Source organism: Pelodiscus sinensis, chromosome 6 (assembly GCF_049634645.1).
Source record: "Pelodiscus sinensis isolate JC-2024 chromosome 6, ASM4963464v1, whole genome shotgun sequence".
NCBI lineage: Eukaryota > Metazoa > Chordata > Testudines > Trionychidae > Pelodiscus > Pelodiscus sinensis.
The window spans coordinates 30842658-30869831 of NC_134716.1; the positions used below are offsets into that span (position 1 = coordinate 30842658).

General features: G+C 41.7%; 1 long non-coding RNA gene across 1 annotated transcript; it reads left to right on the forward strand.

Annotated features, from left to right (window-relative positions):
• Positions 1-7749: 7749 nt before the first annotated feature.
• Positions 7750-15326, forward strand: LOC112543829 (uncharacterized). The gene is made up of 3 exons (XR_003087095.2): positions 7750-7846; positions 8143-8304; positions 14941-15326. It is a non-coding gene; the product is annotated as an uncharacterized LOC112543829 (long non-coding RNA).
• The last annotated feature ends 11848 nt before the right edge of the window (positions 15327-27174 follow it).

Here is a 27174-nt window from a genome sequence, read left to right on the forward strand (position 1 = left end):
CTGTCACTTGATAAATGTCAATTTTGTCAGACCCGAGTAAAATATGTAGGCCATATTGTGTCAGCAGAAGGTGTGGCGACTGATCCCGAGAAGATTGAGGCATTAACCACCTGGCCTGTACCCAAAGACCTGAAAGCTTTACAATCTTTCCTAGGCTTCTGTGGATATTACCGCCGATTTGTAAAAAATTACTCCTCCATTGTGAGACCGCTCACCAATTTGACAAGGGGATACCCCCCAACGTGGAAGAGATCACCCCAACATAAGCTTGCAAGTCCTAATGAGAGGTATTTCAAGGTGAATGAACCATTTGGAGACCGTTGGACTGAGGAATGCAACAGCGCTTTCCATGCCCTTATTGAGAAACTCACCACTGCACCAGTGTTAACCTTTGCAGATCCTACCAAGCCCTATGAACTACACGTAGATGCCAGTCTTGATGGATTAGGAGCAGTTCTCTATCAGAATTATGAGAATAAATGGAAACCTGTGGCGTTTGTCAGTCGAGGGTTGACTGCCTCTGAAAGACACTATCCCGTGCACAAACTTGAGTTTTTAGCTCTCAAATGGGCTGTTGTGGACAAACTTCATGATTATCTATACGGAGCGACCTTTGTAGTAAAAACAGATAATAACCCACTTACTTATGTGCAGACCACGGCTAAACTAGATGCTACTGGTCAGCGATGGATGGCTGCCTTGGCTGCTTATGACTTTAAGCTGCAGTACCGTTCGGGTCAAACCAATGCAGACGCAGATGCATTGTCCCGTCGCCCTCATAACCCACTCGAAGAAGAGTCTGAGTGGATGGAGATACCATCTCCTGCTATTCGTGCCACCTGCAAGGCTGTAATAGGAAAAGTGCAGTCCCCTTATGTAAATGAGGAAAGATATGCTGACACACTGGGGTTGTCTGAGAAGGCTATACCTACCATTTATGCAAACCTCGTTGGGCTAAAGACTTTTGAATTGCCCCAGTTAACTCCGACTGAATTGAGAAGAGCTCAGTGGAAAGATTCAAATATTGGACCTGTGCTGGAAGCTGTAGAAAAGGGTGAAAAACCCATCTCTAAGGCTAACTTTTCCCCCGGCACAATTCTTCTCTTAAAAGAGTGGGATCGTTTAGTGATTAACAAGGGTTTGTTATTCCGGACCATCCAGACTGTAAGGGGCCATGTGCGGAAACAACTGGTCTTACCCCAAGAATACCAGGAGATGGTGTTGAAGTCTCTGCACGATGATCATGGTCACTTGGGGGTAGATAAGACTTTGGAACTGGTCAGAGATCGGTTTTATTGGCCCAAAATGACAGCATCTGTGGAAGACCACTGCAAATGGTGCTCTCGGTGTGTTAAGCGGAAGACTCTGCCAAAAAAGGCAGCGACTATGGTGAACATCGCTACAGATGCACCCATGCAATTGGTGTGCATTGACTTTTTGTCATTGGAGCCTGATAGAAAGAACCACTCCAGTATACTTGTAGTTACTGACCATTTTACAAGGTATTCCCAAGCATATCCCACAAAAGACCAAAAAGCCAGTACAGTGGCCAAAATTTTATGGGACAAATTCTTTGTACATTATGGTTTCCCTGCCCGAATCCATTCTGACCAGGGAAGAGATTTTGAAAGCAGACTAATTCGTGAACTTACAAAAACCCTGGGAATAAGGAAGTCCAGAACCACTCCTTACCATCCCCAGGGAGATCCACAACCGGAGAGATTCAACCGGACTTTGCTAAACATGTTGGGAACACTACATCCATCCCAAAAGACCAGATGGAGTGAGCATGTCAGTTACCTTGTGCATGCTTATAACTGCACTAAAAATGAGTCCACTGGATTTTCGCCTTATTATTTAATGTTTGGCAGAAAAGCCAGGCTACCAATTGACTTATGTTTTGGGATATCCTCTGATGAAGCTAGCGAAACAACTTATCTCCAGTACATTCAGAGTCTCAGGCGTGACTTGCGGGAAGCTTACAGACTGGCCTCCCAAGCAGCCACAAAAAGCAACCTTGCTAACAAGCAGAGATATGATAGTCGGGTCCGTGAACAGGATCTGCAGGTAGGAGACAGAGTCTTAATCCGAAATCTAGGTCTCACTGGAAAGCATAAATTAGCTGACCGGTGGAATGCAGACACCTACATAGTGGTTGATAAGCTACCAGACTTGCCTGTATATCGCCTTAGGATGGAAAATGGAAAAAATGTTTGTAAGACTATTCACCGAAACCACCTCTTGCCAGTGGGGCAGTTAATAGGTGAAGAGAAAAATAGTGAATGTGGTTCCTCCCGGCGACCCATTACTCGTTCAAGACTAAGGAAGAAAGTTCCTGCAGAAAGAACCCTTACTGCACAACTTGAATCTGCTGAGGAGGCAGACAGTGAGTCTTTAACCTCCTCTGGAGAAAATGATCCTCATTCACAGAGTAGCAGTGAAGAGGAATTCTTCCCCTATTATCCAATACCTCCTATGCTTCATGAGCAGCTATGTGAGGTAGAAACTGTTAGAGAGGGAGAATCTGAGCCTCCTCTAGCTCAAATACTTAACCCTGAAGCTGCACCCTTTGTACCCCCTCAGTCAACAATACAGCATGAAGAGGCAAGTGGTTTACCAGCTAGGATGGTTCCACCTGTAGAGGATGTGGGAGAAGCCATGCAACCTGCAGAGAGGGAAATCATTGATTGTCCTGCAGTCATTACTGCTGAGAACCCTGAGAATGAAGAAGCTCCTGTACTTCGACGTTCAGAACGAGAGCGAAAACCTGTACAGAAACTCACCTATGATGTCCCAGGGTCCTCCACCTCTGTCCCTCTGCATTTAGTAAATAGATGGGTGCGGGTGGCCTATTATTGTTTGTGTCTGATAGTTAACAATGGAGACTCCAAGGTTAAGTCATTTATTTAAATATAGTAAGAATGTTATTAATGTAAATTGAATAACAATTTAATGTTTAAATTAATATTGTATGTGGACACAGCAATACTTACTTATTGGCTAATGATATTTATTGTCAACTAAACAATGTATACTATTACCTGATGGAAAGGACCTTGCATGTTTGTGTTGTGGTTAAATGACCCTTGCCGAGGACGGCAAGAACTTTCGCACAGGGAGAGTGTAACCCCCAAGGAGATTGCTTGGATTCCCAGGGCTTTGTCTGCTGGCAGCTCAGGGAGAGGCTCTGAGTTTGCCTTGGCTCCCCCTCCCTACCAGGGCCAGAGTCTGCCCGGCAACCCAGGGGGAGTGAGATGCCCCTCCCAGGGGGAAGGAGAGACCATTGTGGAGGGAAGTCTGGAGCCAGCCAGGGAAAGGGGAGGACTGACTGTGTGGGAGCTAGTGAACCCCAGGCCTGCATGCAGGGTTCCCCCTGAGAACTAGCCTCTAGGGACCTGAAGGCAGGATCCCTCAGCTGGGTTTATGTCTCCACTGTTGATTCCCAGTTGTGGAGTTTACTGGGAGGCTTCCCCAGCCAGGCTGAGTTGGCTTTCCAGCTCCCTGGGTGAGGGAGTCACTGCATGGTCAGCTGGGCTCTAGCAGCAAGTTCAGGGCTGCTGCCTGCTGTGTGGGTCTGGAGGCTGGCCTGGGAGGCTATAGTTTTGAAGTTTGGTGCAGTTGTGTGGTCTGCATCTTGAGCCCTGCACCCCTTCGCGGTGAGGGGAAATTCTGGGACCGAAGCAGCCTGGTTCCTGCTTAAAGAGGACCCCTGTGAGAAGAGAGCAGCCCTTTGCAGAGACTGAGTCATCTCTCAACCTGAGGCTCATTCATGGAGTGTGTGAGTGCACCAATGTTTAGTTAGTAAGTCAGGGAATTTGTTTGGGGATTTTATTACCTGCAGCATATTAAACTGTGGAGGGATTTACCATCTTCTCCCATTTGTGAGTCCTTTGGGCTGTACTGGACCTAGTCAGCCCCACTGCTAAACCACTGCAGAGAAGGATTGTGTGGTCAACAGTCATCAAGGGCCCCAACAAAGTACGCGTACCAACGGGACACTAACCTCACAGTTGCTGGGCACCGGTGACCCTAAAAATAGTGTTACCCTGTTCTGTTATAATTGTCTCCTGTTTAATATAATTGTGTTTATTATAGTGTATGTGTTTGTGTTATTTTCTGGGAGTCTCCAACTATCTTACAAATACGTGGGGATTATCCTGGGCTAGAATTTTCCTCCCAAGCTGCCCTGGTGACCCTGCTAGGAAGGAGTGAGGGGGGTGGAGGCACCGCCAAGTACATCAATCAGAAAGAATAAAATTGAGTAGGTGGCGGGATCCAAAAGAACCCAGACCTATCCATCCGAACCTGAAAGGAGATTGACTTTAAAAGAAGGTAACCAGGTGGAGAGGGGGCGCTACAAGTACAATAACACTTTGCTATTTATTTTGATATAATATTTGATTTCATGTATAGTGTCCCTTCATTTTCGAGTACTATTAGCCAAAGACGATCATCTTTAGGATTCAGAATTAACCATCCCTCAAGATGGATGGGGATGTTTACTCCTTTGGCTACTTTTTCAGACTGTCTGCAACCTCAGAGAGGCTTTGTTGTTTACACTCAATTTACCTTTTCATAGTTATCTCTGCAACCATTAGGTCTAGAAACCTATTTTTGCTTTTAAATGAAAGTTGAGATTCTGAAACAATTCTGAAGAAAATTAGTTCTCCAGCAAAATACTCTTATTTAAGTAGTATTGATTTATTTAGATTTCCACACTTAGGCTATGACTACACAGCAGCATTATTTTGGAATAACTGATGTTATTCCAAAATAACGTAGTCCACATCTACACAGCAAGTAGTTATTTTGACATAATGTTGAAATAATGTCAAGCTGGAGGACTTCTTCCTCCAACTCCTGTAACACTTATTTTACAAGAAGTAAGGGAAGTTGGAGGAAGAGTGTTCTACCTCAAACTTCCTGCTGTGTAGACAGTGCCAAAAGCCAAAATAAGCTATTTTGACTTAAACTACGCAATTGACATAGCTCAAGTTGCGTAGCTTATTTCGGTTTTAGCCCTGCTGTGTAGACGTGCCCCTATTTCATGAAAAAGAGTACCTATGCTTTGCTGTATTTTCAGCATCCTCCAACCCTCTAAAATAAAAAATCTCATGTTGCCACAAAGGCTACAAGTAATGAGGTGGAGTTTAACAGGTGACAACGGTTATTTCACATATGACAGTATCTCAGTTGAGTCTAACATTCAAAAAGTTTAACAGAACCATCAAAATACTAATGTGCCTTCCTGGTTAACAGCATTATTGTCAGGCTTATGCTTTTTCTCCCTTTTCCCCAGTGTGACCTGTGGCTGCATGCTGTTAAATCAAGACTGTGTGCTCTCCAGGCAGGAATCATCAATGAAATGTTGGGCCAAATGAAATTAATGAAAAAATTCCAATAATTTTTATGGAGCCATGATTTCACTCCATGTCCATTGCTTGTTTTCTGAAATCTTTGGGTGCATCAAAAATATAAATACGTTCTGCTATGTTGAAGTTAGCATTTCTCTAAATGTTTTTTAACAGATTATATAGCTATTAGCTTTACATGTGATTTCTACCCAGATTATGCAAGGTCAAGATATTTAGGGAAATACTCTCTGCTGGTGTAACTCCACTGAGGTCAGTGAGAATTTAGCCCTTGGCTATATAGATTTTGTCAACTTGGAATCCATCATCACAAAGTATTTGATGCCTTACTGGTGGGGCTCCTCAAACAGTAATCTCTATTCAGATCCAGACATGCCACTTTGTCAGGTCTCCATTCACTCCTATAGAAGCCTTGCTATTGCCCAACTACTATCGACCTCTACAGAAACGGTTTAGAATGTTTGGATTCCAGAACGGGAGAAGTCAGTCTTTTCCCCCGCCCCCCTTAAGATACAATTTGTTGCTAATTGCTATAGTGGTTAACATATTAAATCAAAGACCGGGGCATCTACTGCTGTTCAGAATCAGAATTTTATAAGAATCAAGTCTGGGAATCTTTGGTATGTGTTATTCACGAAGAACAAGACACACAGAATGACCTTCCATGATAAGGGGGAAAATAAGCTAGCACTTTGATCATTTATACAAAACCCTAAGTATGTATCTTCTAGCGAATGTTTTGCACTGGCTCCTGAGGAATGGGCTAGGTGCCTTAATAGAGCTTTTCTAACTCTCCCCTCTACTACACATTTGTGTCACCTACAGTTTGCTTGCAACGTCATAAAAGTAGAATTGATGTTTTACCACTAAGGGTAGGAACTCATGATATTTTTTCTAATAAAGGAATATACAATTTCCAAAGTGTATTAAAGGATGATGTCATGTTAGAGTGGAACTGGTATTAGCTGGGTTTTTTTTTAATTCCTCCTTCAATGCAAGAGAAATGTGAAAATGAACAGACATCAAACAAATCAGTTTTCTTCCTCACTAATAACCATTAGTTCAACACATGAAGTTGGGAGCTCTACATTGTGTCTGCTTTTGTGTATACTATTGTTATTTTTACTTAGAAATGGTGTTTGTATAAAAATCTGGTTCTGGAAACTGAACTGTTATATTGGTGCATTACTGTCCAATAGAGAGACCTTTTTCTGGCACTTAATGAATGACTAGAGGAATCAAGGGCCCCTAAAACAGGTGGTCATTAATTGCCAGAAAATATCAGACCCAAAATAATTATTTATTGGTCTTAAGTGTCCAACCTGAAGGCCATTATATAAAGGAAAAAATAATGTAATTACCTTTTTATGCACTGAAAAGTTAAAAGTTGAATTACATGTTGCCATAGATACAGCATTCTATTCACATACTGTATCGGACACTTCCTAGCAACCAAAGCAGATAGATGACCCAACAGAAAGCAGGACTTCACTTAATGTTCCACTGCAATTTTGTTTACTCATGAGCTAATGGTGAAGGCAAGCATATTGCAAACAAACTCCTCACTCTGCTTTCAAAGGCTTTGTCCCCGGGGCTTGGAGGAAATCATTTTCACATGGACTAGGTTTGAACCCTGGGGTTCAAGTTTAGAAGGATTCTTGTTTTAGAAGATGTTCTATCTAGAAGCATCTCCTAGAAATTCTGAAAACCCTCTTAATTTGGGTTCTCTATAAAGCAACATCTGGCATTTATTGGTCTGCGCAGTCAAACACTGTAATCAAAAAAACTGGTCAAAGTAGGGATGTAAAATCCCATTTAAAATGTGAACCTGTTAAACTATATGTTTAACTGATTAACTGGCCCATTGCAGCATGCAGCGGTAGGCCTGGCTGGGCTGGAGCAGGAAGGCAGGGAACTAAATACTTTCCAGGCTTGGCATCAGTTAACAGATTACCTATAAGCAGTATTCAGTAAGGGTGATGCTTACCAGGTAACCAATTACCCTCTCACATCCCTAGCTCAAAGGACAGTGTCTTTAATGAACTTACTGATTTTTGAAAGGCCAGTGTTAAAGGTTTTACATCGTGCATCCACTGAAATGGCTTAACCAAGATGCCCCAGCCATTTGTCCTGATATGGAATAATCACCATTTAATAGAATGCCCTATTTTGATAGTGATGCCTAGGGAATTGCAGAGCTTCTACAAGTCTGTCATCCAAATAGACAGCTCCATGAATTTTAGAGGAAGTAGTGTCTGCACTGGGATAAGGGTGGAGCTTGTCGCTTGCCCACCACTGATAATGGGGTAGTTGTCAGAATCCTGGAATCTGCACCAACCAGTAGTGAAGTATTTCATATACTTTCTGCATGCATGACAGCTAAACACGGACTGAAAGCAGCTAGAGGAGCAGACAGAACGAACATAATAGTGAGACATGTAGAGAAGGAAATAATATTGCTAAATCATCATAAGGTATGTATATCCATTATGCCCTCATTGACAACATATTCACTACGCATCATTATTAGGCTTAAACTGGTTCTTTGGGTTATGTTTTGATTGAGACCATTACCTGATAAAGCATTTGCCTGATTAAGTGAACTACACTACATTAAAAATTGACACCTTCTGTTTTCTAAGAAATAAAATAATGACTCAACTGCATTACAATGCATAAATAAACTAACTAACTAACAAACACATAAATGAATAAATAAAATGCTTGAAGCTCTCCTTGAAATTCATACACCTTCTGACATTTTCTCCAGGTCAGAGACACTGCATGCAAAAACCTGTCTGCCTGTTTATGTTCTGCCATTCAGTCAGTGAGGCAAAAAAAAGCTGGAATCAATCCCTGACTTGGGATAATTGCTCAGCAAATGGGACACACATAATCCATTTTCATTATTAATACTTCAGTTAGGAGTCAGGTACTGTATTTTATTTCTTATAATGAGCACCGCGTTGCAACAGATTTGTAGCGTTTGCAGTACATAACATCACTGACATCTGTAGAATTCCTGTCACGTTTACCAGAGCAGGATTAAATATAAGTACATTGCTGTAAGAGAGTGGGTATAGAAGTATAATATTACAATATATTCCTATTTTCCTCTATATGCTATTACACCACAGATATTGCCTATAACTCAGTTTCTCTATTAATTTTTCCGGTGGCTATATCTGTTTCTGTTTTATTACCAATGAATGCATCTTTATTCTTTCTGTTGTGTGACACCCCTGTCAGTTACAGAAGGTGTCTGTACTGTCAGCCCCCACTGGTGACTGCTCTCAAGGTCCTCCTGCACCCTTCTTCCCGATCCCATTGATTTGACAAAGCCTGTTCTAATACCTTGGCACACACTGTAATGGTGAAGTGTTGGGCTTAGCAGGGGATGAAATGAGCATCTTAAATCCTTCCGTACACTGTAGCTCAAGAAAATCTTAGCTTCTGTACTATTCAGAAGCAACTTGGCTGATCCATGGAAGTCATGATTTGCCTTGCTCCCTAGGTGTATCCTGCAGGAGAGCAACTCAGGGATGAAAGTGCAATTTAAACAAATCTCTCCACCCTCGCCATAGTTTACATTCAGACTTTGAAGCACACAAAGAAGCTAAACTTCCCGATTTATTAATTTCATAATTGGCACACATCTCTTGACTGCTGACTTGCAGTTGACTAGGAACTGTCCTCATAAATACTTTCCAGATACATGTTTTAAGCTGCTGATCTGCCTTTGGTCCGGAGAGCATTGCATCCTTGGTAGGGTGCCTTGGAGACTGGATTTGAAACCTTTAACCTTAGGAATATTGGTCTGCATTCAACTCTATCAATAATGATAAGGTATTTCAATCTGAGGTGGTCTGTGTGAAATGAGTGTTGGGCGCACTAAGCTCCTGGTAGATAGGTCTCCTCCATCCAAAAATCATCATAAAAACTAGCATTTATTTGGCACTCTCAGCTGGTAGGACAAGAATTGAATAGCCTAGGATGCTCAACTACCTCTCTCATATCTAGGGTGGCCCTTTCAGGTCAGGACTGGGACTTGTGTAGGGTAGCATTAAGAAAGTGATTCTGCTGAGCCTGTGGTGAATGTATTCAGTGGATTGACACTCATGTTCTTTTCACATGCACAAACAAATCCTGTGCAATGCAATTGGGAAAGCAAAATGAAATAATGAGAGAAAACTCATTATACCCTGATCCAAAGTATGTTGTAAAGCTCCCTGTAAATTTCTGGATGAGAGTTGTTGCTGATAAGCCTCACAACACTATATACTTAAGTTATACTGATCTTAAATGGAACATTATTGGACATGTTCCACAAATTCCATGTGAAAAAGTCCCAATGGCTAACATTAAAATATTTCCATTAGTCCAGGTGTATTGATGAGGCTCAGAACCAGAGCTCCCTCACTGAAGCTGGAAGACATTTGCCTCCCCTGAATTAGTTTTAAGCTCTATGCTAATCACCAGAGCCCTCTCAATGGAAATGAGGACACTCCACATTTCTAAATTGCAGAGCCCGTGCAGGGATAGAAGAACGGCACAAAACTGGATTTTAACTATACAGAGCTCTAGAAAGTACAAAGGGCACTTATTTAAATCCAAGTACTTTCCGACCAGCTTGGTACAAAAAGAAAACAGGATGACCATGGGATTATTGTTCTCTCATGGTAGGGAAACCAGCTTTGTCTCCACTAACCTGCTGTTCATTAGCAAAACCTGGCATCCTGATCCAGCCACTCTCAAGCAATGGGCTTTTCATAATGAGAAACAATAATATAAGAAAGAGCTCATATAAAAACATGTTTCCTTCACCATGTGAAAAAAAAGGGAGGGAAAAGCGTTTCGCAGTTGAATTAAATCATCTGTAACATCAGCAAGACACTTATCTTATAAGATGCATTAGAGTCTATATTATGTTGGGGGTCTTTGCTAGCAGCATTCACAAACAGGAAGCAAAAGGGTAACATATGAATTAGTTGAAAAAGTTAATTTAGGAGTATATGTTAAAATTTGCTGTGATCCTAAATTCTTAGAAGACTGCATGTTCAGTCTCCCATTTTTGGATGGTCTAGCCTACCTCCCTATTTGGCACATGCCTCCCTCTTCACCAGCAGATGCAGAAGAGGGTGGCACAATTGTACTTCCTGCTCTTCATCCCATTGAGGGGATATGCAAGAGTAGTGCCTGTGCTCAGATATCTACAGGGTACAGCTAATGTGCCTGAGCTTTGAACACAGGGGGAAACAGTCTCTCCTCTATACACAAACATGTGAGTGTACACTCAATGGCCAGGAACAATCTTGGTGGAAGATGAAGAGTGCAAACTGCCAGTAAATTTCTTCATTAAAAGGTGTTCTCTGTGCTGCAATGTTCTGGTGTGTTGGCTTCCTCTCTTTCTCTCTCTCTCTCTCTGATGATCATTACAGAAACCCTCCAGTCATAGCTGAGGCAACAAAAGGAAAACAGCAAGAAGATTTCACTGCACAATGGTAGTCAGTGCAGTTCAAAGCATATTTTGCACACAAGGGCCAGGGTTATGTTTTTACTAGAGTGATGTCTGTAGAGGAGCAGAGAAGGGACAAATCAGGTGCTTTATCCAGACAGACCCAAGAGTTTGGATCTGTGGTTTTCTGTGATTCCGTGAAAGCAGGAGCAGCCAGTACATCTCTGCGTTTTGCAAATCTCTTGGTTCTGTCTTGACTGCCCAGTAGGATAAAGATTTTCAAATTCAGTAAGTCAACAGGGAGTTTGTACTAGAGAGAGTCACCTTCTGCATAGAAAGTTAAGTAATTCAGGCAGTTCAGATGTCTTTATATAAAACAGAAACTGCTGCATGCTCGGTAGGCAGCCTATGGACCCTATTCACCATCTCTCCTACTCCAACCTCCAACAGTTAACTGGGACCAGTGAGCACCACCCTCAACTGGTTAACCTTTCACATCCCTTGTTGGGGTCTACTACAGACCATCTAACCAGGAAGAAGAGATGGAGGAGACTTTTTTAAACAACTAACAAGGTCATCCAAAGCACAGGACTTGGTGATTATGGAGGGACTTCAATCCATCCAGACATCTGTTGGGAAATAACACAGCAGGGCCCAGATTATCCAACATGTTTTTGAACTGAATTCAAGACAATTTTTTATTTCAGAAGGTTCAGAAAGCTACTGGGGGAGGCTAGTCTAGATTTGATATTAACAAATAAGAAGGGACAGGCTGAGAATCTGAAAGTGGAAGGCAGCTTAGGTGACAGTGATCATAAAATGATAAAGTTCATTATTCTAAAGAATGGTAGGAAAGCGAACAGCAAAATAAAGACGATGGAATTCAAGAAGGCAGAAATTTAGCAAACTCAGGCAGTTGGTAGGTTAGGACCCATGGGAATTAAGTATAGGATAAAGAACAATTGAAGACATTTGGCAGTGTTTCAAGGAAACATTAGTAAGGACGCAAGAGCAAACTATTTTACTGTGGAGGAAACATACGACCCCGGCTAAACCAGGAGATCCTGAATGATCTAAAAATCAAAAAGGAGTCCTACCAAAAGTAGAAGCTAGGTCAAATTACAAAGGATGAATATAAACAAATAACAGAAGTATGTAAGGGCAAAATTAGAAAGGCCAAAGCACAAGACAAGCTCCGATTAGCTAGAAAACATAACAAGCAAACATTCTACAAATACATTAGAAGCAAGAGGAAGACCAAGGACAGGATAGGGTTGAAGAGGGAAAAACAATAACAGAAAATATGGAAATGGCTGAGATGGTTAACAACTTCTTGGTTTAGGTTTTCACCAAAAGGTTGGTGGCGACTTGACACTTAACATAGGCTATATCTACACTACACTGTTCTTTTGGAAAAAGCTTTTCTCCACTTCTTTGTTCGGAAGAGGTTTTTCTGACATTTGGCCCATCTACACTGTCTCAAAAAAAAAAAAAAAAAAAAAAAACCTGAACAAGGTTTACAGGGATGCTGAAAAAGCAAGTCTGCTCTTCCAAAAAAAAAAAAAATGTCAGAAGACACATTCCCCGGACATGGCAGAGTATTTCCAGGATGCATCCAGTACCTCGGAAAAACTCAGTAGTGTAGACATAGCCATAATGAATGTAAGTGAAAACAGGGTGGATTCAAAACCAAAAGAGGAAAAGAACAAGTTAAAAATTACTTACATAAGCTAGATGTCTTCAAGTCACCCAGGCCTTATGAAATGCATCCTAGAATACTCAAGGAGCTGATTGAGGCAACATTTTGGACATTAGCTTTTATCTTTGAAAAGTCATGTAACACAGACAGCATGGATTTGTGAAGAACAAATCATGTCAAACCAATCTGATAGCTTTCTTTGACAGCGTAACAAGTCTTGTGGATAAGGGAGAGGTGGTAAATGTGGTATATCTAGATTTCAGAAAGGCATTTGATATAGTCTCACGTGACTTTCTCATTAACAAATTAGGGAACTACAACCTAGATGGATCTACTAAAAGGTCGGTACATAGTTTGTTGGATAATCATTCCCAGAGAGTAGTTATCAGTGATTCACAGTCCTGGTGGAAGAGGCAAAATGAGTGGGGCCCTACATGGATTAGATCTGAGGACTGGTTCAGTTCAACATCTTCATTAATGATTTAGACAATGGCACAGAGAGTACTCTTATAAAATTTGAGGATGACAACAAGGTGGGAAGGGCTGCAAGTGCTTTGGAGGATAGGATTATATTTCAATATGATCTGGACAAACTGGAGAAATTGCCTTCGGTAAATAGGATGAAGTTCAATAAGGAGAAAGGCAAAGTAATCCACTTAGTAAGCAACAATCAGTTTTATACATACAAGATGGGAATTAACTACCTAGGAAGAAGTACTGCAGAAAGGGATCTAGGAGTCTCAAACTAAATATGAGTCAACAGTGTGACACAGTTGCAAAAGAAGCAAGCATCATTCTGGGATTTATTAACCGGAGTATTGTAAGCAAGGCACAAGAAGTAATTCTTCTGCTCTACTCTGTGCAGATCAGGCCTCAACTGGAGTTGTGTGTCTAGTTCTGGGCACCATGTTTCAGGAAAGATGTGGACAAATTGGAAACGGTCCAGAGAAGAGCAACAAAAAGGATTAAATGTCTAGAAAACATGACCTACAAGGGAAAGCTGAAAGAACTGGGTTTGTTTAGTCTGGAAAAGAAAAGACTGAGAGGCAACATTATAACAGATTTCAAGTACCTAAAAGGTTTATACAAGGAGGAGAGAGAAAAATTATTCTCCTTAACATCTGATGATAGGACAAGAAGCAATTGGCTTAAATTGCAGAAAGGAAGGTGTACGTTGGACATTAGGAAAAACTTCCTACCTGTCAGGGTGGTTAAACATGGGAACAAATTGCCTAGGTAAGTTGTGGAATCTCCGTCATTGGAGAATTTTAAGAGCAGGTTAGACAGACACCTGTGAGGGATGGGTCTAGATGGTGTGTTGCCCTGCCATGAGGGAAGGGGACTGTACTTGACCTCTCGAGGTTCCTTCCAGTTCTATTATACTATGATTCTATGATTCTATATAGATTGTAAGTTCTTTCGGGCAGGGACTAGCTCTGTTTGGTGCCTAAAGTTTCCTATCAACATCATGATCCTCTACGTTAGGTACTGGATTAATAAAGTAAAACAAATGAATAAACAAGTAATTTAAAATAACAGTCTGAAGAACAATAGTATTCCAGAGAGTTTTCTGATGTTGACTAGTTACTGAATTTCAGAATAAGGCTCTTTCAGCTACAGCTACAGTACAATATGGGCTAGAATTTCCAGAGACAAAGGATAGATTTTAAAGTGTGCAGCACCCACAAATGGGCCAGACCGTGAGAGTTCAGTTCCCATTTAGACACCTAAATAAGAGCCAGATTTTTACAATTGCTCAGCACTCAGTGACTCCCATTATGATATTTATAGCCGGATTTTAAAATACAGTTCAGCACCCAAAGAGCTGAGCACTTTTAAAATTTGGCCACTTATTTAGGTGTCTAAATGGAAAGTGAGTTCTTGTGAAAATCTGGCCTTAAGTGTCCTATTACATCAGGTCATTAGTTTTAGTGACTCCAGCTGCACTGAGAGTATTACACTCCTGTCTTTTACACAGTCCCCCGCCCAGAGTTTTGATATGATTCGGATGCTGTGTTATCAGATTAATTTTGATTATATGTTCATGGAATGTAGAGAGATATGCTTAGTCTAGGTTGTTGCACAGCAAGCTGCCCCACTCTGTACTGCCAATTTATCATTACAAACTGTCCTGCAAGATCCAGCAGTCTGCGTTAGACTTCCAGTCATTCTGACTTATGTCAAATGTTGCAAACAGCAGCTAAGACCATGTTGAGACCTCCAAACTCATTGTCACATGTGATGAAAGTCAAAGTTTTCTCTCTGAGTCCTGCTGAAAAGAAATGAAAAGGGTGGTCCAAAGAGGGCTAATTATTGAGTAGTACAAAAAGCTGCCCAAAAATCCCATGTTTCTATTTGCTGTATCACCATATTCAAATAAAACAAATTGATCTTGCATTTAATCATTTGCACAGGTAACACAGATTCAGTTTATCATAGGAGAGGAAGATCAGAATTTCCAAAGGATGTATGGTCTCAAAGAAAATGTGGGTGATGATCTACAGAACGCAGGAATCAAATGTATTTAATGGCAATACCAAATAGAAAAAAATGAAGCCCAGTAAGCAAGGTGATCTGGCATAGATTTCAAAACAAGTTGCAGGGCTGTGAGCATTAAAATAGTTAAACCTTGAGCTTTATTGTCATTGTTGGGGTTGAAAACCTCCATTGTGTTTGGTTCCCTGCCACAGATGGGTCCAAACCAAAACTCTGGGAATGTGGGTGGATTCAGAATTTAGTTATTTTGTAGCTTTTCATTCTGTTATAGGAAAGGGATGCGTTTCTAAAACTGAAGAGCCCTACTATGCCATTCCTTCATCTCATTTCCTCAAGCCCCCTTGCTGTGTGACCGTGGGACACGCAGTCATTTGATGAGAATTGAGATGGATATTGGCAGTTTGGGAGCTGTTGTTCCTGCTTTTGTATGCAAAGAACATAATTGCTAAGGGCATCATCTGTTGTAATTTACACATCCACACACTGCACAGATAAGGGAATTTTCTTCTTATGTGGACACAATGCCTGACTTCTTCATTGTTTGGATTGCAGTTGCCCCTAGGCCTCAACTCAGATCAGGCCCCACTGTAGCAATAGCAGCAGCTGCGGCAGCTGGGACCCCAGGCTCCTTTGAATCATTGAGCACCTGAGGCAACTGCTCCCCTTTGCCGTCCCCCCATCAGTGGACCTGAAATTACAAATAAGGCCAAGCAAATTATTTGCTGTTCCAAAATGCTTCAGGCACGAGGCTTAAGGAAGTTTAATATCACATGTGATCGTTCAGATGTATGACTCAAAAATAGTTTGTCTGGAACAAAACAAGGGAGAAGGTCCTTTTCTTAAATCAGAGCCAGAGTAGTATTTCCAGTCATTATTTCCCCATGGAATATTTTTACTTTTAATGTCAAGGACAATTGACTTCTTATAATCCGTGGGGATCAGAATCCAAACGTATATCCCCCTCTTCTTTACATTCTTTCTTTATCTAGGCACCATTTTAATTTCCTTCAACCAACCAGGATGTAACCCTTGTATTTACCCACTGATGACATTTTAGTATCTTAAGCAATAGCATCCCATGGGGTTAGAGGAGGCTTCATGAATACTTCCCAGTTTGTAGATATTACAGCCCTAAAAAGGTTTCATGTTATGGCCTTTATTATTGGGCCTCTGGCTATGTCTGCCTAATGGCTGAGCACAGTCCCTTCACAGGAACCGTGTATGCTAAAACTCCCTTTAAAAATTCAGAAGAGAAAATTGCCCTTTACATTGTGGTTTCTTGTATAAGGCCCTGTCTTGGGGAAACCAGCATGGTGCCAGCTTTGCCTTCACTGCCACTAAAATGCCATTTCTCTTCCTGGTTCTGTGTTCTGCTCTGTGAAGCAGAAAGCCGCACGGCTGTGTTGTACATTGCATACATTACAGATCAGAGGCAGGGAGTAGGGGGCTTTTAGCATGCATAAAGAATTTTCTGACAAGTTTTCAGAGAATACTTGGCTTCTTCATTCAAAGTGCTCCAATAACGGATGTGCTCATGTTATTCTTTGAAAAGCAGCTCCCATGCAGAACTTTAACCACTAGAGGGCATTTGAAGGACACAAGATCAATGGGTAGCAGACCTCCTGTGGTCAACTGAAGGCAGCACATTTTGTGTGACCCACTGTGCTAAACTGTGGCCTACAGTAAACTATTTCATCCTGATCTTTTTTTTTTATTTTTGTCTTTTTGCTATTGCTGCTCAGCTGATCCAGTTAGTAGCTCATAGCAAACAGTATGTACATTGTTCTCATGCTTTGTCTGGAACTGCTGCTGCAACTAGATAGAGCCTTTAGGGGAACAATGCCATAAGCAAACTATTGTTGAATAACACATTTTACTTGATCACACTGTTTAAAATAATGAAGGTTAAGAATATCAGGCATATATTTGATCTCTTTCAACAACACCTGTCTGCCCCCAGCCCAGCCCTGCCATGACTTTCAGTCCATTAAAGCACACAATTTCTCTGCCATACTCAGCCCCCTCTTCCCTACTTTTTCCTCCCTTGACTCATGTATTAAGTCACCCACTTTATCTCTCTCTTTCTTGGCTCTCAATTCCTTTGTCCCTGTTCCACCTCTGCAAAACCAGTCCAACTCCAGCTCACTCCCTACCACCCATTCTTCCTCTCCATCTCCTGCAACACCCCTATAGAATGTGCCAAGATCACACAGACTTCCTTCACTATACCTTTGTTCCCTCCTTTGGTTCTGCCATTTCCACATCAAATGATACAGTTCCCCTAATAAATATATTATGTTTGATAAGTTACCATTTGCAAAGCAACTATCACGTGGCCTAATCCTTTATGGCATAAAGTGAAATGCCAGAAAATGGAGGTTTTACAAGTGCTCTGTGCACATACACGCCGTAATATCGCCTAGGGATTTGTACAGCACATTTGAAGCAGCAAACCACATTTGAAACCTGTTCACTGTGTACACGCTTGGTAACAGAACACTGCTGGTGTTTCAGTCTCTCAAAGGAATGCTCAACAGTAGCCAAAGAAGACCGCAGTTAGAAGAGGAACCCACTGATTCACATTGTTTTGTGTCACCATGGAGTGACGGGAGTCTGGGTCCCCAAGCGCATCTATTATGGGGTGCTACAAGGGAAAGGAAGTTGACAGGGCCATTCTTTGTCCCCGGCGTTCTGGCTGAGAGAGTGCCCGCTCAAAGGGAAAGGACTCCAGCATGGGATCTTTCTCTTGAAACATGAAAACCATTAGGAGAGTCCCAACTTGGACTATTCTTCTGCAGTGAGGAATGGCTCTAGCCACAGCAGGAAGGCGCATCATTAACTCACTCCTTACTTATTGCTCCTAAACTTACTGCTCCAGCAACTCTTGCTGCTCCCACTTCAAGATATTTTTGCCTGAGGCATCCTCATTCACTTGCAGTGCAGGAGGAAGAGCTTGCCCAACCCAGGCAGTGGAGACAGGGCAGGGGGAAAGGAAGAATGGCACTAGCCGTTCTCTTTCGAATATTCACAAGGCTTCATATCCAGATCCAGCGTTCACTACAAATAATGCCAGGCCTGTAAGTTATGGCATCTAGCCCATTATGGCCGGCACAGGTCCATAACGCTTATAGGCTATAGGTTTGCTTTCGTGCCATTTAACATTTTCCCTCTCCTCTGAATGGATGCTTTGAATGTGTCGGTTCTGCAGGAGGAGCCATATGGGCACACACCATGAGGGCAGAGGCAATAACCCGCCAGGCACTCAGGGCTTGTCTGAATTGCCACTTTATTTTCTCACTAAGGGGTGTGAACCCCTCCGCCCCCCCAATGAAGCAGATTACAGAATTGTAAAGCACCAGCGTAAAGAGGCTCCCAGCACTGTTAGCTAGTCCCTTCATGGAGGCAGTTTACCTAGGAGAGCTACACTTTAAACTTCGCAATGTAGAACAGCAAACGCCATGAGACAGTCACCCGTTTCCCCTGAGCTACTGCCAGTCTGGTTCTGGGCCTGAAGGCCAAGGCATGACAGTAATAATCCAGGTCACCTCCAAACAGCAGGGAGATAAGCAGCTGGGCTAACTCTGTCCTCTACTCTAGCATTTCCCTAAGAGCAAGAGGTCGGCATGATCCAAGCTCAGGCCCAGAGGGAGAACAACCCATGCAGCTCTTCAAATTCCCACTCCCTTCCATACACAGTACAGTGAAGACATCAGGCTGCATTGCTCCTGGGTTGGAAGTTTTAGGGGTGAAGATTCTGGGCTGAAGAACTATGGCAAGGTATGTGGATTTACCAGGGGATAAAGGAGTGGGCACAGGTAGCCTTGGAATGTAACAGATGATGCAAACAATGCCCTTCGATCTCTCCTTTTCTTACCACATGACAAGAGGATAGGAAATGCTAGAGAGGCAGTATGTGGCCTCTTGTGGCAGAGCATGTGTATCTGGATGTGCTAACAAACCTTTGATTTTCATTCAGCTGAATCTGCATGACATACATTTTCTTTTTTTTCTAAAGGGTACTGTTTAATAAAGTTTTATTTTTCATTCTATTTCCATATCCTTCTTTGCTGATCTGTGACTTGGGCAGTAGCTTTTGTTTGGGTGGCGAGGGGATTAGGTTAAACCTAGTCTAGATAAGTCCTGCTTTGGCTTTCCTTTGATCTGCTTTGGCCAGAGAGTCTGGGACTCCAGGAAGAACTGAAACTAGCTGAGTACCACCTCAGCTACTCATAGATCAGCATGAAGTCAACAGATAACAGAGCCAGTGCTCCGAAGCATTGGGTTGAACTATTGTGGGACTGCACTGGCTGCTATACCAGTGCTTGTGTCTACACTGGCACCATCATGATGCAGCGATGTGATAGTGGACAGTAGTGGTCTTAAACTTGCTCAGAGCAAATGCAACTCCAACAGTAGTGCCAATACCTGTTCAGAGCTGGAGCGATTGTGTCTGTGGATGTGTGGTATGCTATTGGAATACTTGGGGCCAGCAACATCAACACCCTTTAGAGTAGACAGGACCTTATACATGGTCTGATCCTGAGCACACCAAATTCTGCAGTCAATGGAGGAACCTTAAAAACATGTATTAAAGCCTGCTCTGTAACAGGAAATTAGGACAGTACAGCTACATTGATCAGGGGCATGAACAATCCACACCCTAAGCAACGTTGTTTGACCAATCTAACCCTCAGTGTACACAGCACTAAGTTTACAGGAGAATTCTCCCATTTACCTAGCAATTGTCTTTTTGGGAGATGGATACTTATGCAGATAGGAGCACCCCTCTCATTTGTGTAGGTAGTATCTTCACTGAAACATTACAGAGACACTTCCGTGATATTGCAGTGTTTTGAGTGTAGGCAAACCCAACGTGTCCTAACTCTCAGACATTTGCTCTCAGAAGTCCAACAGCCTACTCTCGGCATATAAAAAAATAGCATGGATTAATTTTTGTAGAGGACTAAACTACATGTTGCTTTTCATTGTAAGCCACGCACCAAAATGTCTTTGAAGTACGCTATAAAGCGGGGCTATTTTTTTTAAACAGAAGAGAAAACTGCCCTATTGGAGATACATGAATGGTACATTCCTTCAGGAAGAAAACAAATTATTTCTCCACCTGCCAATCTCAGTTCCTCAGGGCTCCGACAGCAGCATGAGATGACACTTTCTTTGCTTCTGACTGTGGGGGATTTGAGAACACTGATTGACTGGTGAGGAAGGAATGGGCAAAATCCACAGTACCTTTTTTATATGACACTCACACAACAGCTACTGAATAGGCTTCTTTAGAGTCATTACTGTGGATGCTTTGAATGCATATTGCAACTCAGACACAAAATGCAGGTACTGTAAATCTTGACAGGTCCATCCATTGGTATAATATTGGGTTTGGAGAAGCCAAAGAAAATCAATAAGACTTTTTTTGCCACAGTGTAAAGTACTACCTGGAAGGATGGCTGTATTGGGTTTTTGAGCAGGAGTTTTTAAAGAGGACACATTGATTACAGAACAGGGATTCTCTGGGGGGATGGCCAGTGAAGCTGAGGGCAGGTTTTTGGTCTAAGGGAACTTCTTTTGGGGGAAGGAGTGTTTGGACTGTTTGGGTGTGTCTACACAGCAAAGTTATTTTGGATTAATGGACGTTATTCTGAAATAACTATGCAAGCGTCTACACAGCAATTCCACTATTTCAAAATAATTTTGAAATAATGGACGGCTTATTCTGATTTCTGTAAACCTCATTCTACAAAGAACACTGCCTATTCCAAAATAGCTATTTTGAAATAAGGCATGTATAGATGCTCCACTTCTACTATTTTGAAATAGCCCCTCACCAGGGCCATTCTAACTTATTCCTTCTGGGGGGGGGGGGGGTGGATCTAAATCAAGATAGCATGTCTACATTAGGGATGTCTGCACTGGACTAATTTTGAGGCTGCCCTGCAGTGTATACGTGCTATTTCAAAATAAGCTATTTTGGAATAACTATTCCGGAATAGCTTATTCTGAAATAACTGTGCAGTGTAGACATAGCCCTAGAGTTTTAGGGGAGTTTCTGAGAAGCAGAAAAGTTAATGTTGCCACAGATCTGGAAATCCTGGGACATTTATGGTATTGTTATTACTTAAATTTCACTACTGCCCATACAGAGGAAGCTAGTCCCTGCCCTGAAGGGTATATGGTCTAGGAGGGCATTCATGGGTTTGCCTAATTTCTTAAGGCCTAGCTTAATGAAACAACCAAAGTTTGTTGTGTCTGAACATTCTGATAATGTATCATAATGTGTGTGGGAATGCAATTTTGCCATGCTCTGATTCAGTAACAGTATGAAGAAGCTAACTTTGCAATATTGCAGGGAAACGCTGTTGGTTGCCCCCCAGCACAGATACAAAGATGACCCTATTTTTGAGATAGCTTCCTTGTGTAAAAGCCCTATAGTAGTGGAGAACCCAAGGCAAATGAAGACTACATTCTGCAAGTTTGGACTCTCAACTTTGTGATGCTCTGAAGTATTTTTAGTAAACGATATTGCTGTGGTAAATATGTGTCTCTGATATATCCATGTTCAATATTAGCTGGAAACACTTTCCTAACCAAGGAAATTCCTAGAGATATCAATGTGACAAAACAATGTATGGCAAAATTAACCTTAAAGATAGAAGAAACTTAAAAGTAAGGAATAATAGAGAGTGTGAATGTTGGTGAGTCAACTTATGCAGAGATGAGTATTTTGGAACATTGACTGCTAACAATAAGACTTGGGGTGTGTCATTGGGGTAATACAATCCTAATCTGGGCCCATGTTTTCAAACAGATGCATGTTCTGCTTAGCTGTGTCTAGACTGGCCAGTTTTTCTGGAAAATCAGCCGCTTTTCTGGAAAAACTTTCCAGCTGTCTACACTGGCCGCTTGAATTTCCGCAAAAGCACTGACTTCCTACTGTAAGAAATCAGTGCTTCTTGCGGAAATACTATTCTGCTCCCGTTCAGGCAAAAGTCCCTTTTGCGCAAAGCTTTTGCACAAAAGGGCCAGTTTAGACAGCTGAGATTTGTTTTCCGCAAAAAATCCCCGATCGCGAAAATGGCGCTTGGGGATTTTTTGCAGAAAAGCACGTCTAGATTGGCACGGACGCTTTTCCGCAAAAAGTGCTTTTGTGGAAAAGCATCTGTGCCAATCTAAATGCTCTGTTCCAAAAATGCTTTTAACGGAAAACTTTTCTGTTAAAAGCATTTCCGGAAAATCATGCCAATCTAGACGCAGCCCTTAGGTATATAAATCAGCATTTCATAATGGGCATAGCCACTCCTGTATTTGTTCACACATTAAAAGCAGCTGGTATTATCTATGAAAATCTTCAAAGGAAATGAATATTTTTAATTTTTTCAAAGGCCATTTTTCAGCAAAAAAATATTTTATACAAAAAATGTTGACCAGTTCTGCTATCAAGGATTGCTGTGCCTGAAATTGGTGTGCACAGAAGTGCACACACAGGTTTGCATTCACCTGTTTGAACATTTGGACTGTCATAATTTTAAAATTACACAGTTAACTGCAAGAAAAGGAAAAAGAAAACAATGGGAGCTGTTTTTGTGTGCTGGTTCAAAAGGTATTTCTTTTATATGTGACTTAATAAACATATATTTCAAAACATTCCAATCAGTTGTTTTTTCCTTTTTCTAGGGTTGAAGCCATGTTAGGGAATGAGGACATATGCTTCAACATAGCCTGTAAAATCTTTTACTACTAAAGATTCAGTGCCATACAAATTTCCACTGGAAGACCCTCATCTCTGTGGAAGATTTGAGCAATAAAAAATTGCACACTTTGGCATTAAGTTTTGAATTCTCTTTCAGCCTAAATTTGCATCCTGTTTACTTCTATTTTCATTCCTTCCCCTGTAGTGTGTATTTTTGGGCAAGCAACTCAGTTTCTAAAGCATTTTATGTATCCTGCCCCAATATTCAACTGCAGAACAACATTTTAGCACTGGACAATGAGCTGAGCTGGGGCATTAATGACATGTCTCAGCGGCCAGAGCATTAGCTAAACGCATCATTTTATTTTTAAAGTTTATAATCATGGTAACCTCTGATGGCCTTTTCCTGGGAAGAGCAATTTGTAGGCAGTATAGTTTATGGAGTAGAAACAGGCATTTTCTGCTATCCTCATCCATAGAAACAAATAATGGCTAATAACTTTAATATAGCAAATCTTTAATATAGTTGGCTGGAGCGAGTATTTGTCTTCTGCTGCCTGCCTTCTGTTGGGCTCAGCAAGCACAAGCTGCTATAATGACCTCAGCACTTTTTTAGCTTTTATTCAAAGTCACTGAGTTGTTTATGATTCAGTTTCCTCCCCATCTCAGCAATAAATACAACACAGTGCAGACCAGTAAATCTGCCATTCAAGCAGTGAAAACAACATGCCAATCCAATGACGATTCTCTCACACCATTTTTATTTTACAATGAGGGCTTTTGCCCACTTTGTCGGAGAACACCATCCTTCAGGAGTTATTTCTTATAAAAACTGGAGAATCCCACAGGGCATGGCTAACAGTCTGCATTTGTATGTACAGTGGAGCAGGGAGGAGAACTGGAATGATTATTCATGAACATTTCCCTGAATTCTGATTCAGTCACATTCACACTCGGATTTTGTTCACTTTCTGCAAACAGTTTTTTGTGGATGTGGAAATATACATATTCAGATGATAATAAGGTACATAAATGCTGGTATTTGCTACTTGCTATTCATGTTCACCCCCTCTAAGTATAAGTGTAGTTATCCAATCCAGAAAGTGAATCATTTATCTATATTTCTCTGGTGATCAATCATACACTAGGAATAAGGGATAGTGAATGCTCAGCAATCTAATTGAAGAGAATAATTGCAAACCCAAAAATATTTGCCTCCTTTGTATAAAAAATTATGAACAATTCAACCTGTACAAATCAAAATCTGCATAAAGATAATTTGTAAACAGAAAAAATGCCTACAATTTGTCAGATACATTGCTCACTACAAATAATTTGCCTAGTTCCAGAGTATGGTATAAACCAAAAGGGGGACACACATTTCTTATGCCTTTCTCTAGTCTTACAAAAGTAGCATCTACAAAATTGGCAGAAAGAATCTTTCACCAATATTCTTCTACAGAGGTAAACTCTAAAGAAAATGTTGTCTGTCAGCATTTTTGCATATAAGATATCCAGCATTGATGTTACCATGTGGTCATCTGTAGAGTGTAGAGAAATGCTTGCTTGGGGGAGGGGAAGGAAACAACCAACCAGCTACAAAAAGATTGGCTCAAAGTTTTAGCATCCTTTTGGAGAGGATTCTATGCCACATTGAAGAGCATATGCAGAGCATCTGGGTACTGGCATCAAAACATTCTCGCCCTCTGAGTAAAACCAGGTTATACTGCTGCAGAGAGTTAGGTTCAGATGTTGTACTTTAGAAATACAACACTCAAAAGAAGAAGAAACTGCTGGGCTTTTCCATTTAACGTCACTTGCTGAGATGAACAGGGATAAGGGCAAAACATTGTTGCTGTAATAGATAACTTCCTTTTAAACCTGATGCTCAAGGGAAGACAATTAAATGGTAAGGTCAGAACTACAAAAGCAGAGAGATGGAGAGGAAGGGAAAACAGACTAGGATGGTGGAAAGATTCTGAAGGAAGACTGAAAGGGAGTAGCTGAACAGAGAAGGGGGCTGTGACCCTGAAGATAGAGGGAGCGAGTGGCTGCAGGATCCTAGCAGTACGAAGGAAGGAGACAGGACCCTGAATGCAGTAAAGGCAATATTGAAAGCAGAGGAGGAGGGAGGAACCTTGAAATCAAAAGGAGAAAGATAGATGAAAGAGATGCTGAGAGAGGGAGAAAACTTTGAAAGTATAGAAAAGCATGGCAAAGAAAACAGAAATGCTGCAGCAAGATAAATGAAAGAGGGGAGTTTAGTTCTTCTGGGCATAGATATACTTAAATCTGGTGGTGGAGGTGGAGGGGTGCATGTGGAAATGGATGTGTCTGTGAATGGGGGGGGGGGAGGGACCAGCATCACCCCAGTGCAGAGTGGAACTGCACTGCAGCTAGCAAAAAAGCATAGCCTCAACAATAAAGCAGGAATGACACATGCACAGCAGAGATGCTGCATCTGCTATGTTTATTAGATTTTATAATAGGGACTTCATTCCATTATATAACCAAACACCGTCTTTTCAGGATATATCACAGCCTATTGCCCTTCTGCTTCTGTTTCCCCTGCAGCTGATGCACTATGTTGATAACTCCTATCCTAATATAGACTGCATTATAATGATACTGCAGTGCACTAAATGTCAAAAAGAGAAGCAGCAGCAAGAACTTGACTTTGATAGTGGTGTTGCTGCTGCCACTGTTGGAACAAAAGCCCTTCAGAAATAATAAGAGAAAAGGGAGGCACAGCACATGGTATGACTTCTCCTAATTAGGGTGGTCAGTGCATTTTGTCAAGAAACCAGATAAAGTACTGAAGGAACCCATTGGATATAGGAAAAAGCCCGAGATACAATGGGAAACAGCGTACAGAACAAAAGGGGCCTCCCTTTTCCTTGCTTCAGACTTGTTATTGGCTGTAGTGCTGTAATGATAACAGCTTTCTGTTATTATATATTATATACACTCCTTTGTGATGCCTACTGTGTAGGAATGAAGGAGGAATCAAAATAGACCCTGGACCCCCTAGCAAACCAGGTGGAAGAACCTCTTTGTTAATAGATAGCCCAGGCCTGGAGACACATTGCTTTGCTAACACAATTTTGCAGGCCTAGCAAGTGTGGTAAAAAATGGGACTACGAAAGGGCCTTTCCTCAAATTCCCTTTGGAGGTTAAACAGAGATCTCAGGGGAGCACTACAATGAGAACTTTATAAAGATAAGGAACAGCGTAACTGTGAGAAAGGCTGTGCAGAAAGAAGATAACAACTTGATCCCCCTGTCCTTTTAATTCACACAATTGCAGCACTCTGCCATGATCCAGGATATAAACCCAATTTTAGCAGACCTGTTCTAGGACCACAAAAGATGTTAGCGAGGAAGTTCACCTGAGATGTCCACCTCATAGCCTTTATAAAATCTGGGGAGATCTTTCTTTGATAGAGAGTCTGAGATATCGGATGCTCTGGGAATGGAATTCAGGGATGACTATATTGCAGGGAAAGGGGAAAAAAGAATGCTACAGTGATGCAAACCTTCCTGTTCTTATGCATTCAAGGAAACATAGGGTCAGATAATCCTGAGTATCCAAATTGTATTTAGTTGGCATATTGTGTCCCGGACTCTAATGATATAAATGATGAGATGGCCTAAGCTCTGTTACGCATTGGTGATGGAACTGCATGCATAAACAACCATTCTGAAAAAAAAGATACAAAGAAAGATGCCTACAAATATTCTCATTATAATCCGCTTCTAATAAGGACATTTTGTGGGCATCTTAGCTATTATATATTTGAGAAAAATTGTCCGTCTGCTTGTTCAAGAACTCCTAAATGCTAAGAGCTTGGTCCACCAAAATCAGTGTACAGCTTCCTTTTATCATAAAACAAAGTAAGGGTTTGGGTTGGAGAAAATCACCAGGCAGATGAAAGGGGCTAGCTGGGGGCATGCCCTGTCTATCCAGGACTTCCTCACCCCTGAGTCTACCACCCACCCAGGCGTCCTTTAGGGAGGGTGGGGGCACCTGAAGCTCCCCTCCCCCAATTCATATAGAAACATTGCTGACTGTTCCCCTATGTCAGGGAGCAAGGAGGAACTGTGGTTTGCTGCATTCCTCACTCACGCTGGGTAGTGCAGGGAGCAGTTGAACCTGGACCTACACCAGCCAGGTGATATGCACCTCTCCTCCAACTGTGCCTACTGACACTGCAATGTCCATGGAGAGGCATTTCTCACCTGGCTCCAACCTGGTGCGGTAAGAGAGGGCTGGGGCAGTCCTCTCTCCCAGAGACAGCTCAAATACTGACCCCCTCATTCCCAGCCCCACCCCAAAGCATGATTCAAATGAAACATGTGCATTTTCATTTTAGTTTCCAAAAAACAAAATGAATTGCGTTAAGAACCCAAGCAACGCCAGGTAAATTGTATAATATTTGTATATATAAAAA